This window comes from Phyllobates terribilis, unplaced genomic scaffold (genome assembly GCF_046119375.1).
Source record: "Phyllobates terribilis strain yellow unplaced genomic scaffold, ASM4611937v1 Scaffold_2__4_contigs__length_985480577, whole genome shotgun sequence".
NCBI lineage: Eukaryota > Metazoa > Chordata > Amphibia > Anura > Dendrobatidae > Phyllobates > Phyllobates terribilis.
In genome coordinates, this window is record NW_027362762.1 from 822,099,103 (window position 1) to 822,115,929 (window position 16,827).

A 16,827-nucleotide genomic window follows, 5' to 3' on the forward strand; every position below is an offset into this window, starting at 1 on the left:
CAGTAACACGGGTGTATATTCTTTCATCCTAGAGAATCGAGTCAATCGGGTCAATTATGCAAATTAAACTCTGATCAAACTCTGATCAGAGTGTGATCATAGTATGATCCGATTCTCTCAGATGAGGAGAAGATGGAGAAAATTTTTTTTCCATCTTCTCCATTCTGTCTGTCCTTGGAAATTGGACTTCACTCAGATGTCATTCTAATGCAGTCCGATGGTGTGTCCACAGACTCCTTGACTTGCATGGCCAAGCGCGATCCAAATATTGGATCATACTCTATTGGAGGAAAAAAATAGACATATGCAAAGCCCCATAGAATGACATTGGTCTGGGTGTGATCCGATGTTTTGTCAGATCGACCAAAAATCTGTCTGTCTGCACAAGCCCTTAGTTACACTGCAATAACCACAACATGTCAATCTGTTTGGTGGTAAATATGTGCTTTATTTTCAGATTTTCCCCATAGACCTGAATGGGATGTGGAAAATATGCAGAAAAACTCAATAAATTTGTGGCCTTTATAGCCTGCACTGTTATTACTTACAGCCGTCTTCGGAGGCCGAATGAATTGAAAATGAAAAATAATCCATGCAGAATTTATGTAACGGCTCTTAACGTTTGCTGAGATATTAAATAAAATGTAATTGCTATAAGTCATTTTGACCACATTATTACTGATGGCTAGTTATATGGTACTAACTCGATAAAGGGCTCATGAGAAAAGAAAGAACATTTTTTTGGATCTGGTAGAAAGTCTGACTCTGTAGCTCCAAGTTATTATGGAGCCATATTAGTTTGCACATTGAAACACTTCTATTCCCTAAGCAATATATTGAAAAGCAATTATATAGAGCCGAGAATATATAATTTATAATTTTTTGAATGACATTTAATCTATATTGTTTACTTTATTAATATTGTAACATACTGGTTCCAATTGTGAAATTTCTATTCACAAAAAAAAATAATATTCCTCTATGACTTTGGATTGTGCTGTGGGTATTATGTGAACATCTTATCCATTTATTAACAGTCAAAGTTGTGTTTTACTGACACCTTAAAAAAACAAGAAACTCACACTAGCCTTGCCAAGAAACCCATGAAATACTGACTCATTTAATATCAGCAGTTAAGCAGACGTATAGTCCAGAGCTGTGATCTCCACACTGTACTGTATAGTAAGCTGCCTGGATGGATAGCCGAGGAAATTCATATATTCTAACCAATAATGTATGAACTCCCGTAAATAACCACACCTATGAATTCTGGGGACTTTTTATGAACCAATTGACCTTCGCTCTGCTGGTATATAATTCTGCACAGTACTTTGATGTGATCACAGTCTGGCTATTTATAGTTTTTCATTCATTATTCTCCGACATCATTTCTCAAAAGCTTGCCAAGCTTCTTATCACAGTAAAGGGAACAGATTGGTAGGACAGTGACAGGATATCATGTTCTGTAAAGGACTGAAACCTCCATTTTGGCATATTTCAGCTTTATTTATTGTCCAAGTTTCAACAATTTTAAAGGGGAAAAATATTCCCTGAAAGTCAGACTCATCTATGGTTTTATTGGATACTAACACAGATAAATACGACTTACCTAAAACATGACTGTCCATTCAAGTCATGTCTATATAAAGTCATAGAAAAAGAAGACAACTTCACAATTTGACACACCAAAAAATCTGGGAAATGGAGAGACCTCCTGCTCTCCTGGAAGATTAGGCAAAGTTCCCACTCACACCCAAAGCCTTCTGAAACCTTCTAGAAAGCAGCAGTTTTGGAAGGTTTCTTGTGCCTAGGACCAGGATATCCAAACGCAAGTTTTGGGGTATGGGAAATAGCCTGCATTTCACACTAAAAAGCTGGTGAATCGGCAGCTGTAAAAGTTGACAAGCAAACATTCAATTAGACCACTTTCAAACATGGTAGACAGTCATGAAGATTGATATTGATCAGATCCTTGTTTTTCTGATATAGAGTTTCATATCACGTGCATAAACACAGGTTGTAATCATTATACTATGTTATCAAACGAGAGCATGGACCCCCATAGGATCCTCTTATGGCACAGTAAAACCATAGAAATTTTGCGCTTATCCTGAGGAGAGGCCATCGATAAAAAAAAGGATAACCCTTTTACATTACCCATAGGCCTCAATTAATTAAGCAGTTTTAGCCAGGTTCTGGTGGTATGCAGTCGGAGTGATGCGACGATGCATGGCGGCAGATGTTGAGTAGTGGAAGGAAGAGAGGGTGTTGGAGAAAGCTGCCACTCAAGAAGGGAGAGCCGCAAGAAGAAGTCGAGTTGGGGAGCTGGATCAACAGTAGGCTTTAAGGTACCAAAATCCTCTGCTTTGGACTAATCCAGTTGGTGGTGCATCTGTTGCTCAACAAACAAGACGGGAGCTGTCTTTGACTTCGCAGGGGTTTGTTGCAGTTTAAGTAACATAAGAGGCTGTAGACTATATCTATATGTCAGGGACCAACTCAGCACCAGAATCTGAACAACTTGCAAACCAATGCCAGAGGTAAAGGAGATGAGAAGGCAGGCAAAGATCATCTCTTAAGCCCCCAGCAGAGGAACATGGAGGAATTCTGAAAGGATGCCTGTATGAACTGGGTAACTTCTCCAGTTCCAGCTCACTGAGTTAGGTGGGAGTAGTTCGAAGTTCCCAAAGTTGCCAATGGACCTGGTTTCATGAAGAAAGAGGACTTTATAACCTAATGCTAGGTGAGTCTCTTGTCAATGGAAAGACTGCTAAGATTATACCCCCAAATAGGCTTAGGTTGGCCTTACCTACAGTAGCCAGATGGCTGAACTTCTTTTTTTTGTTGTTGCGCCTATTGTGCCCTTTTCTGCTGGAATAAAGGCACTTAAGTGTTTGGAGGGTCTTACACCCTCAGCTATCGACTGAGCTGTATACAGGACTATTGCTGCATGTTATGGACTGTTGGCGAGTTAAAGGACTATGTTTGTTTCTGTTCTGGGGTCCTTGCCAAGAAGGACCGGATCAACTCAAAAGGCTGTTGCACCGTAAACTAATAGATCTTCCAGATATTACCAAGTTCAAGGCTGCATATTGTGTTGTATGGTGTGGGTGCTTTTATTGTCTTGTAGGTCCTGGATGGCCAAGGGCAGCGTTCGTTAAAGGGGGGAGAAGTGTAAAGGTGTGGAGAAGCTGTCAACACCCGCCTTGAAGATACTATGGTTATATAATTCATTGCCATGTTTTATATGTCATTTTCTCTGATTTGTGACTTGCAACAATTGGTTAGCTGCAGACAGAGTTAACTAATGGGGCTAGTCCAAAGTTGGGGAAGTACATGGGCAAAAAAGAACTGAGTTCCTGTTAGGTTAAGAAGATAGGGAAAATCATTAAGAAGGAAAGGACCTATGTTATCAGACCTGCATCTGCATTGAAAAGATTATTTGGGTGAGAAGAAGGGTGACCATAATGGAATAGCATGTTCTGAAGCATACAAGGGTTAAGTCTCAGAAGGATTCCTCATCTCAGGAAAGTGGGGCTTACAGCAAACCTTATCTAAATTAGATAATAAGCAAAAGTGTAGCCAGACCTGAGAGTCATAGATCAGTAGGTGGTCAGAATGGGACACTTATTCTTCTACAGGGAACTAAAGATGCAGGGGCACACCAAGGAGCATGTGGCCCTCATAAAAATGGACTTTGAGAACAGTAGTGAGTAGTCAAAGCGACATACCTCAGCCAGTGAAGTCCTTATATGAAGAAAAAACTGAGATTCCCATAGTGGTTTGCTAGTCTAGTGCAACATGTAAAAGGAGTAATGTACTTTCACGTGTATCCGTGAAGCTTCTGCCTCTGGATTGTGCAGAAGATGTATTCTTTAAGTGTTGTGCCTGCTGTCTGATATATATACTTCTCATAAGTTTGTTCAGTAAAGAAAAGTTTATTTTTGAACTCTGATCTCCCTCATTCATTTCTACCTCATTGAGTCCAGGCCTGCCATGTCAGGTGGCTTGCAGTGGCTTATCGGTAAAGTAAAATGACATGCACCCAGGAATGATGCATATTTTACTGTAACATGGTGGGGTGCGGATGCGACCCCTGGCCAGGGCCGCCCCACCCGTTATATCACATTTCAAACCCTTCTATCACCTCTCCTCCTTTCATAACACTCTCACTTCTGCTATACTGACCCTCACCCACACTGCCTGTCCGAAGATGAGAACTCAGAGGCATCAGTAATCACACTAATGTCTGTTGTGCTCTACTTGTAATGGCTCTTCATTGAGATCAGTCTGTCTGTAATTATATTTCTCATACAGGAGTAGACTGTTCTAAGCTATTGTGGGTTCTTCTTTCCCTTGAGTGTTGCTGCCTCCTTATGATTGGTCAGTTTCATACAGGGAGTAAAAGTGAACACTCCTAGTGAAAACTATCTGATGACGAGCAGTTCATCATGAAAAATTTGGTTAAAGGTCCCTTTTAACCAAGAAACTAGTACAAAGGTTTAATTTCCTACACCTATATTGAGATAAAACAAGCAATCATGTGTGCTCAGATATAGTGAAATCAAATATAATTTATTAATGTTTGGTACTTAGATGTTCAAGGGCTACAGGCCCTAAATCAAAGCTATGATGACCAAACCCATATAAAGTATATACAGTACAAAAATGCTAAAAGGTGGAGCTCTGCAGTTATCACTTGCCACATACAGTCATGGCCAAAAGTGTTGGCACCCTTGAAATTGTTCCAGAAAGTGAAGTAGTTCTCCCAGAAAGATATTGAAATGACACCTGCTTTGTTATACACATTTATTTCCTTTGCATGTATTGGAACAACACAAAAAAACAGAGAAAAAAAGGCAAATTGGACATAATTTCACACAAAGCCCCAAAACTGGGCCAGAAAAAATTATTGGCACCTTTTCAAAATTGTGGGTAAACGACTTTGTTTCAAGTATGTGATGCTCATTCAAAAGACCAGATAAAAAGGAGAGAAGTTGACCCAATCTTTGCATCGTGTTTCTGTGTGCGACACTAAGAATGGAGAACCGAAAGAGGAGAAGAGAACTGTCTGAGGACTTAAGAACCAGAATTGTTGAAAAATATCAACAATCTCAAGGTTACAAGTACATTTCCAGAGATGGCAACACTATGCAGCTATGCAGCTGCCTTGGCAAATTTCTTGTTATGCAAAAAGTCAGAAAAAAAGTACTAGGTTCAGACATCATGAGGGAAAAAAATCCCATTTTAAACTCAGGATTTTTCCCTGGAGTATCTCTTTTAGGGCTCATGCACGCAACCAATTATATAGGACAAGTGCTATCCATGATTTTCACTGATAGCTCTCGTACCCATGATATTCTATGGGGCAATGCAAATATATAATTTTCTTCTCTCTCCACCTCCGAGAAGAACTAATGCCACTCTAATCAAACTCTGATCAGAGTCTTATCAGAATAATCAAACTGTTTTACTTGGATGGAGTGAAAATGGTCGCGTGCACCTACCCTTAGATTCTAAGTTAAAGACAGAGTAGGAATTAGTAATTATTCATGATTCAGCTAAATATCCAGTTGATCTTTCGATTAATGGTTAATGTGTAGATTTGAAAAACCCTATAGGGCAAGTCTAACATGTCTTGACATACAATGAAACCTACTGTAATTGAGAGATACCGATTACCGTGGTTTATGTCCTTCCTCCTATGAAATGTAAAGTAATGATTCATACTCATTCTACCAGTTATAAGACATTTTTGTCAGGTCTAAAGCTGAAAATATAACTGTTGCTTGTGGTTCCCTTGTGGTGCTTTTGAATAGCAATCTGCAACCTGTAAGCAAATGAAAAACATATTTTTGTCACCTGCTTCAAATCATTATTTAGTTCTCTCTATCTGTATGTATGAGGTCTCAATTACTTTGCTTTCATAGTAATCATGTCCTGCTGCAGACATTATGGAGAATATTAAGGGGTATGTAAACTGGTAGAGATTTTTGATATGTTATAGCTCCATTAAGTACTGCTGATCAAGGGGTCTGGGACCTGAGATCCCCTAATCGCCCAAAGTAAGATAAAAAAGTGCTCAAATGATCTTGTAGCTTCAGAAGGGCATTGTACATGCTCAATTCTAAAGGCCCCCCCACACACATTAGCCTAAAGCAATCTCAACCCGCTGATATCGGTGGGATCTGCCAACAGTTGTAGGCCTCATTTCGATGTCAGTTTTTCACCTGCGAGTTCTATTCGTGTTTTTCATGGATAGAACTCGTAACTATTATAGTCTATGGAGCTGTTCACATGTCCTTGCGTATTTGTAGAACAAGTGGCCTGCACGAAAACACGAACATGTCTGATTTGGATCACGGATTAAACGTGCCAATACAAGTCTATGTCTATGGGTCAGTGAAAAAATGGAATAGCACATGAATGTCATCCGTGTGCTGTCAGTTTTTCACAGACTGAAAAATTAAGCTTAAGAAACCTCTATAAGTTGAGAAAAATCACTTAAGTCTGAATGAGGCCTAACCTGTACTGGTTGAAAGCCTCCTGATTCTTCTCAGAGATATACATAGGGTACTTATTAAACACTGTTTTTGTTTAGGCGCAAAAGCCATCCCACCATCCCAAGGTGTACCCAATCGGGATGGTCCTAACATCTCGTATTAAAGCCTTACCATGTGTCAAGAAACAAGGGCCGAGTAGAACCGGGGTCCTGACTATGGGCACCCATATATAAACGTATTACCCAGCTCAAAGAAAGGGAGGCCACATCCTTACTTGCACTGAGTGCAAGAACCTAGATTTGAACCTACTGGTTTGAACAGACACGAATCTTCTGCTTAGAGTATGTGAACAGTACATCTTTTCAGTCAGATCTGTTTCGTAACCTGCCTAAAAAGTGCTCAATAAACTAAAAAAAAGAATGAAGATATGCACAGCAAAGTCAAAACGACTTGCTCTTCACATGTTTAGTCTTCTCAACTTCTTTTAACCACTTCATGTTTCCCAAGACTTGAAGTGGCAAAAGGAAATGACCTGACATTCTCCAGGAAGCCACTCACTATTTTATACATGCAAGTAAAAAAAAACGCAGGCCACAAACCTACAGCAAAAACGAATGAAAAGACGCCTAAGAAGATACCGCCAGCATTTTACTGAAGCGTCTTCCTGTTTCAAAACTGTGCATCTAAAAGTCGATGTGCGCGTACAGTACAGACCAAAAGTTTGGACACACCTTCTCATTTAAAGATTTTTCTGTATTTTCCTGACTTTGAAAATTGTACATTCACACTGAAGGCATCAAACACAAGAGAATGCCAAGAGTGTGCAAAGCAGTCATGAAAGCAAAAGGTGGCTACTTTGAAGAATCTAGAATATAAGACATATTTTCAGTTGTTTCACACTTTTTTGTTAAGTGTATAATTCCACATGTGTTAATTCATAGATTTGATGCCTTCAGTGTGAATGTACAATTTTCATAGTCAAGAAAATACAGAAAAATCTTTAAATGAGAAGGTGTGTCCAAACTTTTGGTCTGTACTGTGTATCTTCCAAAGAGTTTTACAACAGATGAGGGGTGTACAATATGAAATAATTTATTCTTTGCTGTAAATTATGAAGAATATTAAAAGTCATTTAGGAAATATGTGGCCTGTATTAAAGCACTTGGCCCGTTAAGACCAGCGATAATAATGCAACGAGGAAGCAAAGCTGTCAAGGCTTTTGTAAAGTTGAAACTGGTCACCTTAGGATTCAATTAAACCAAATTTTTGGACCACTTGCAGTGCATCAGGATGCATGGCAGATGGGCGACAGAATACATTGCACTGTTGTAAATGTTAGCTTCATTAAATCCTATGAGGAGCTTTTGTCCCTGTTTTGAAGCTTTTGATAATCAAGAGTGATTCAAATGCCAGTTCTAGCACAACCACATACTTGATCAGAATGTGATAAATAATATAAACATAAATCAAACAAAAAGGACTTGAAACATTATTTCAATCATATATGACTGTTAATAACCAGATTTATACTGTACTTATCTAATATTTAAATTTTTTACCAGCTCACTGTGTATTGAGCACTGACTGTTCACTGCCCTGATGCTGCACAGCTAAGGGTCAATATAACTTCATTTTTTTCCCTGCAGCTGCTCTTCCATTTAAACTGCTGAACAATATTTAAAATGGTATTTACCAGCAGATTATCACTATGTCTGTAGGTAAAAATTGTGTTTTTGCTGACAAGCTCCTTTTAAAGGCATTAATAAAAGAAGTTGCAAAGTAGGTCAATGCACACAATTATAGGGCTTACTGTATCTTGTCTTCATAGTCCTCTATTCCCAAATAGATGGGCTATGCATGGTTAATGCTTTCTCCCAAGTAAAGGCCAAAAGAGGTGTCAAACCCTTCATTCTTCCTTGCCACACACCATCTGGTTTCAGGTGCTTCTCACCACCCCTTTTCCTAATGAAATGACATAGAAGGGAAGAAGAATTCATAGGAAAAAGCTGTAATGGTGAAACTCTTAGGGCTCATACCAATATGTGAGAAAAACGGACGAGTGCAATCTAATAAAAAATCAGATTGCACTCTGACCGATGTTAATCTATGAGGTACATCTCATCTGTGATTTTTTTCTCAGCTGAAATTGGACTGAGAAAAAAATGGCAGCATACTGTGATTTGCCACATATCTCGGACGAGACTCGCCAATGCAAGTCAATGGGTACGTGAAAAAAATTGCACGGCAGTTGGACTGGACTATGCAAGTGCCTTCCGATTTTCACGCACCCATCTCTTTGAAACCCAGCAATTCATCAGCCGCATACAGTAAAAACATAGCGGTACCCGACAATTTAGAATAGAAAGAATAGATCTACACACATAGAATAGTTGGATAGAAAGATGTCAGTGACATACAGTACAGACCAAAAGTTTGGACACACCTTCTCATTTAAAGATTTTTCTGTATTTTCATGACTATGAAAATTGTACATTCACACTGAAGGCATCAAAACTATGAATTAACACATGTGGAATTATATACTTAACAAAAAAGTGTGAAACAACTGAAAATATGTCTTATATTCTAGGTTCTTCAAAGTAGCCACCTTTTGCTTTGATGACTGCTTTGCACACTCTTGGCATTCTCTTGATGAGCTTCAAGAGGTAGTCACCGGAAATGGTCTTCCAACAATCTTGAAGGAGTTCCCAGAGATGCTTAGCACTTGTTGGCCCTTTTGCCTTCACTCTGCAGTCCAGCTCACCCCAAACCATCTCTATTGGGTTCATGTTTGGTGACTATGGAGGCCAGGTCATCTGGCGTAGCACCCCATCACTCTCCTTCTTGGTCAAATAGCCCTTACACAGCCTGGAGGTGTGTTTTGGGTCATTGTCCTGTTGAAAAATAAATGATGGTCCAACTAAACGGAAACCGGATGGAATAGCATGCCGCTGCAAGATGCTGTGGTAGCCATGCTGGTTCAGTATACCTTCAATTTTGAATAAATCCCCAACAGTGTCACCAGCAAAGCACCCCCACACCATCACACCTCCTCCTCCATGCTTCACGGTGGAAACCAGGCATGTAGAGTCCATCCATTCACCTTTTCTGCGTTGCACAAAGACACAGTGGTTGGAACCAAATATCTCAAATTTGGACTCATCAGACCAAAGCACAGATATCCACTGATCTAATGTCCATTCCTTGTGTTCTTTAGCCCAAACAAGTCTCTTCTGCTTGTTGCCTGTCCTTAGCAGTGGTTTCCTAGCAGCTATTTTACCATGAAGGCCTGCTGCACAAAGTCTCCTCTTAACAGTTGTTGTAGAGATGTGTCTGCTGCTAGAACTCTGTGTGGCATTGAGCTGGTCTCTAATCTGAGCTGCTGTTAACCTGCGATTTCTGAGGCTGGTGACTCGGATAAACTTATCCTCAGAAGCAGAGGTGACTCTTGGTCTTCCTTTCCTGGGGCGGTCCTTATGTGAGCCAGTTTCTTTGTAGCGCTTGATGGTTTTTGCAACTGCACTTGTGGACACTTTCAAAGTTTTCCCAATTTTTCGCACTGACTGACCTTCATTTCTTAAAGTAATGATGGCCACTCATTTTTCTTTACTTGGCTGCTTTTTTCTTGCCATAATACAAATTCTAACAGTCTATTCAGTAGGACTATCAGCTGTGTATCCACCAGACTTCTGCACAACACAGCTGATGGTCCCAACCCCATTTATAAGGCAAGAAATCCCACTTATTAAACCTGACAGGGCACACCTGTGAAGTGAAAACCATTTCCGGTGACAACCTCTTGAAGCTCATCAAGAGAATGCCAAGAGTGTGTAAAGCAGTCATCAAAGCAAAAGGTGGCTACTTTGAAGAACCTAGAATATAAGACATATTTTCAGTTGTTTCACACTTTTTTGTTAAGTATATAATTCCACATGTGTTAATTCATAGTTTTGATGCCTTCAGTGTGAATGTACAATTTTCATAGTCATGAAAATACAGAAAAATCTTTAAATGAGAAGGTGTGTCCAAACTTTTGGTCTGTACTGTATATAATTAGTACAGTGACAAATTTAGTTACTGTACTTGTCATTTATTGTAAAATTAAAGAATTTAAAAAAAAATGTATTTTTTGTACTCTAGCAGAGGTTAAGCAGACAGCTGGGGCAGATGTTTGAAGCCTGGGAAGGGGGTAATACCCACGGAGCTGCCCAGACTACTAATATCAGCCCCGAGCTGAGTACTTAGCCTTTACTGGCTATTAAAATGGGGGACCCCAACAAAATATTGGTGTGGGGTCCCCCTATTTTAACAGCTAGCAAAGGCTAGGAAGACAGCAGGGGACTAATATTAATAACCTAGGAAGTGGCCATGAATATTGGCCCCCTCTCAGGCTAGAAACACCAGCTCTCAGCCGCCCCAAAAAAGGCGCATCCATACTATACGCTAAATCTGGCACTTAGCCTTGCTCTGCCCATTGCCCTGTGGTGGTGGCAGTGGGGTAATAGGGCTGGGGTTGATGTCAGCTTATAATGCCAGCTGACATCAAGCCCAGGTTAGTAATGGAAGGGGGCTATAAGACGCCCCCATTACCAACCCCATAGTGGAAGTGAAATGTGAAATAAATACACCCGCACCAAGAATAAAATATTTTATTTGAAATGAAGACAGACTCCTTTAATATTCTTAATTAAACCCTACTTACCATTACACCTATTCCCTCTGAATCCCTTGTCACCTGTCATAAAAGTAAAATAATAAACCAACGACGGGTCCAGCTCTGCTACATCTAAATGGCAGGCTGCATAGTAGCTGAACACGACCATCCAGCCTGCCATCCTGCAGAGACACTGAGGAGCGCAGGCTTGCACTCCTCAGTGACTCACTGTGACGGCATCAAGCTGAGCTGAGTTCATGTCATATGAACTCAGCTCACCTCTTTGACGTCAGCGCCAGCATGGGAAAATACTCATCGCGCATGCGCTGACGTCATTTACGCTCGAGAAGGCGCCACATGATACACTGTCGGGGACCGCTATGTTTTTACTGTAGGCGGCTGATGAATTGTCGGGTTTTAAAGAGACAGGTGTGTGAATATCGCATAGAACTCGCATGACACTCGCATAGCACTCGCATGACACTCGTCAGTTTTTTTCGGTCGAGATATCGAAACGTTTTTTTTTTCATATATGGGTATGAACCCTTAGTAAGTTAGTCAGTTAGTTAGTGTGATTGACCTCATCATGGATTTAAATGTACACTGTAACAAGTTTTCATCTCGTGAGTACATTAAAAGTTTCATTGCGATAACATAATTTCCAGAGAACTTCACTTTTAGGAGAACATGTCATCTCTTTTATTTATCTTGTGATAGGTGAGACGAGAAATACCTGAAATTAAAGTTTGTGGCACATATCAGTGAATGACTTAACACCTTTTTCCACTTTGTTGGAAGTGTGAATGTCCCATCTACTTAGAGACAGAAGTTAAAATAGGTCCTATGTTTTTGCGCTTGGTACTACTTTGTTGTGTTGCTAGATTGATGGGACTTTTTATTTCATTTTACTACTTGTATCATTTTTGATACAAATACCATCTCTTCACCTTCTGTTATGATTTTAAGATTAAAGGGGTTGTCTGGTTTTAAGCTACAAGTCTGCAGTCACTCTGTGACTGCAGACTTGTGAATCCTCACAACATGCTTACTGCACACTGTGAGGATTCTCCAGTGTTGGTGCCGGGAGCAGCGGGCACATAACCGCAAGTATGAGATTTGCATACATTTGGTCATGTGCCAACTAGATGGCTACGGCCTTTCTCAATTAAAATGAATTGAGAGAGGTCAGACACAGTCTAGTCAGAATTTGGCCAGAAGTATGCAAATCTCATACTTGTGGTCACATGACTGTCTTCTCCAGGCACCAACACCAGAGAATCCACACATTGTGCATTGAGTGCATTGTGAGGATTCACAAGTCTGCAGTCACATAGACTGACTGCAGACTTGTAGCTTAAAACCAGACACCCCCTTTAATGTAAACAGTACAGCCTCCATACGTGATGTGTGAAACTATGTAAAAGAAACTAAAATCCCCATGTATATAGAAATGTTTCTGAAAGCTCTCTGTACCACCAGCATAGCTATGATTAATTAAGATAAATCCAACCAACACTGCCATGCCCTTAATATCTGCATTATAATTATTTTCTTGAATACCTGTAGACATGCTGGAGAATCTGCACCTTTCCAATGCCACCTGAATCAGAATCTGCTTTTTTGTGACCATCTTTCCAATGTCTTTCAACCAAAAAGGAATCAATATTGAAGAAAAGAAGCAAGTTTCCTCATCTGTCAACATGTAATACAGACTGTACCGCACAGCCTAGGTGGGAACAAAGAGTCATGCGGAAAATATAGTCTATGCAGAAATCAATGATTTTAAAAAAAAGTTTTTCCACAGTTTATAGATACATCAGCCCTTAGGTCTTACCAAATAATTTTAGTTCTGAAAGTTGATGGAAACCCTCAGAGTAGAGAAAATGCTTTAACTGTCACGATTCCACTACTCATGGTGTCCTTGGGACGCTGTGAATGACAGCTCTGCCACCCTATGAGATCGAGCGCGGGTTGAGCTGTCAGGATTGCAAGTGACAACTCTGCCGCCCAATCTGAGACTGAGGAGTGAGTGTTGGGATTCACAGCTCAGCCGTCCTATCTGGCTGGGTCTGTGGGATCTCCTCCAGGTGTCATCTATCCATAGCATAATCGATCCGACTCTCTCGACTGAGAGAATCATCGCTTGTGTGACCCCAGCCTATTTCTAAAAAAATGAAAGGAAAGTCAAACCATTATTGGTAAATTGCTGCATGTCATCCATTTGTAGAATAAAGTTGGCATTTTCTGAAAAGGACAATATAAATATAAAACAATCAAAATCAAATAGCAAAAAATAACAAAAAGCTATGGACTAGGACTATTCAATTAATTTATTGTGACATTTTCCAGGTCTTCAAATTCTCTCCAGGCTAAAGCAGGTGAGAATACTTACATGTTAATGCACACAATTATGCACAATTCCTTCAAACACAGCCTTGATGAACCAGCCGATATAAGCAGGTGCCATTGAATGATTTTCCTGTACCAGCTGGGGAAAAGCAAATTGCAATGCAAATGTCAGTGTTGGTATTGTTATTAGGTGAGCATATGGGCTCGATGAACCAATAACAAACAAAAACGAGGAAAATAAGCAATCAATGGGCTGTTGTATTCATTTAATGTTAATTCTTAAGTGCAAATTTTAATGTGCGGCCAGTGAAATACTGGAACAAAAGCTGTGAAAAAACACATTGTACAAAACAATCATATTTCTCCTTTGAACTCTATTATGTTTCTGTGTGGGCCAATTCTCCTAAGAAACAGAATGCTTGTCACATGATATTTAATACACTGTAGGACTATGCTTTAACATGGAGGTTCTCAAACCTTTTCTTCTGAGGCCTCACCAGGTAGAGGAGATGCCTTGGTCTCTCCGGATTAGCAAAGTTAATACCATGTGTAGTGGAAGTCCGTGTCAAAATGAAAAAAAAAAATGCTTACTTTACCATTCATTTGTTTCCTGTATTCTGTATCATAGAAATAATAAGCGCAACATTCGTCGGTAATGGTGCTACATCCCAGAATTGTTCAGGTTTTAATCACTTTTATGGATACTGCCTCTCCAGCTTCTCCTCACCAACTGAGGGGCTTCTCACAGGATAGGTATTTGTATAATCTCTGGGAGTTCAGCAGCTGAGACCACCACATACTCTGAGGATCTGCAACTACAATAGACTGTAAATGAAGGAATGGTTGCATATGGAAATTTGGCTTTGTTCACATACAGGACTTTGGGACCCTCCATCTTGTGATCATTGGGAGTCCGAATAGTTTGACCCTCCAGTGATCATTAATTTATCATCAGGGGATATATGTTGCTTATGGGACAAACACGGGGGTAATGATCGCGGTCACAGAGGTCACGACCACAACTGGGCCCGTGTGAGTGGTGGGCCCGCAGACTCCAGTGCAAACTTCAATTGGATGTGCATCCTCGGACATACATTCAACTGAAGTGCATTGCGATGCAGAGTCCCGCCAGGTTCATGCGCTGCTGGCCAATCAGAAGCCAGAATCTGATATCGGCATGCTCTTGAATGGGGACATAAGCTGGGTTTGCATTGTAGGTCATAGGTCTTACAGCAGGACAATGACCCCAAACATACTTCAAGAAGCACCGAGAAATGGATGGAAACAAAGCGCTGGAGAGTTCTGAAGTGACCAACAATGAGTCCGGATCCATTAAACACTTGAGGAGAGATCTTAAAATTGCTGTTGGGAGAAGGCACCCTTCAAATATGAGAGACCTGGAGCAGTTTGCAAAAGAAGAGTGGTCCAAAATTCCAGTTGAGAGGTGTAAGAAGCTTGTTGATGGTTATAGGAAGCGATTGATTGCAATTATTTATTCCAAAGGTTGTGCAGCCAAATATTAAGTTGAGGGTGCCAACAATTTTTTTCCGAACCATTTTTGGATTTTGTTTTAAATTATGTCTATTTGCCTTTTTTCTCTGTTCTTTTGCGTTGTTCCAATACACACAAAAGAAATAAACATGTGTTAGGCGTCGGTCTGTTGCTGGATTTGAAATGGGTCCAGAACCTTCTGCGGTCTCCCATTTTTGTCCAGCAGGGGCTAATGCTGCTCAGCATCATCGTCAGCCCCAGCGACTAGCTGGTCCACGAGATGTGCAGATTGTCTCCTGGGTATTTGTGCCTAGCAATGTTAAGCATAGGTTGCAGAGGGAGACAGGGCTTTTGGAGTCTAAGTCCAGGATTCGCCGCACTGAGCATGCCCGTGACCTGGCGGATCGTGATTGGTGGTTTGGCACCCACCTGACCCGGTGACCTGCACCGCCTGATTGGTCCACGGGTAGCGTCACCAATGGCGCGTCGGTGGGCAGGGCTTAGTCTTTAAAAGGCCCGCCCACAAACATGGCGGCACGCTCTAATCATTGAGCAGTGATGCTGTTGTGTGGACGACTGTGTTCCACGTGTAGTTTCCGCTAGGCAGGTTAGCTCCATAGAGGCAGGTAGCTTCGTCTAGCAGTCTGGCTCAGCCAAAGGGGTCGCCTAACACCCTGAGCAGCCGGCAGAGGTCCTGTTCACAGCTATCGTCTGTCAGATACGTGGAGTAATACCCTGCAGTCCGGTAGCACGCCGGCTGGAGGCACGTGTACCTGTCGGCGTAGTCACACACGCATCCTAGCGCCGCCAGTGTAGTCCCTGTGTAGTTAACAGGGCTACAGATAGTTTCCCGGTCGCACATCTCCCATGCTGTTAACGGAGATAGAGCGAACCACTATACCCGTTCCTGTGTGCGGTAACACGGAAGGGTTTATCATTTAAGTTGGTTGCTTTCCATTTCACCTGGAAAGTGTTCAGCAGCAGTCCTCCAGGCTGCATCGCGGACCCCGGGGTCGGTTACGTTCCATTATAATAAAGTTGTCTGCAACCGCCCTCCTAACACATGTGTATAAAAAAAATGTGTAATTGCAATAATTTTCTGGGAGAAATACTTCATTTTCTTCAACAATTTCAAGGGTCCCAACACTTTTGGCAATTACTGCATAACAGGATGGACCCAGGATGGGTAACATATACACCAGGATGGGTAAAAAATATATACCAGGATGGGCCCAGGATGGAGAACATATATACCAGAATGGTGGATATATATACCAGGATGGGCCCAGAATAAGAGACATATATACCAGGATGGGGAACATATATACTATATATACCAGGATGGGGGACCTATATACCAGGGTGGGGGATATACAGTTGAAACCAGAAGTTTACATACACTATATAAAAAGACACATATGATGTTTTTCTCAATATCTGACATGACATCAGAATAAACCTTTCCAGTTTTAGGTCAATTGGGATTACCATAATTTTTAATATTTGCCAAATGCCAGAATAATGAGAGAGAGAATGTTTTAAGGCATTTTTATTACTTACTGCAAAGTCAAAAGTTTACACACTAAGATTACTATTCCTTTTAACAATTCTGGACTGCCCATATGATGATGTCATGTGTTTGGAAGATTCAGAGAATTGTGGACTTGCACAAGTCTGGCTCATCCTTGGGTACGTTTTCAAGATTTCTGAAGGCGCCTCGTTCACCTCAATAAACAAGTTTTATTCTGATTTCATGTCAGATATTGAGAAAAACAAGTATATGTGTCTTTTTATATAGTGTATGTAAACTTCTGGTTTCAACTGTATATA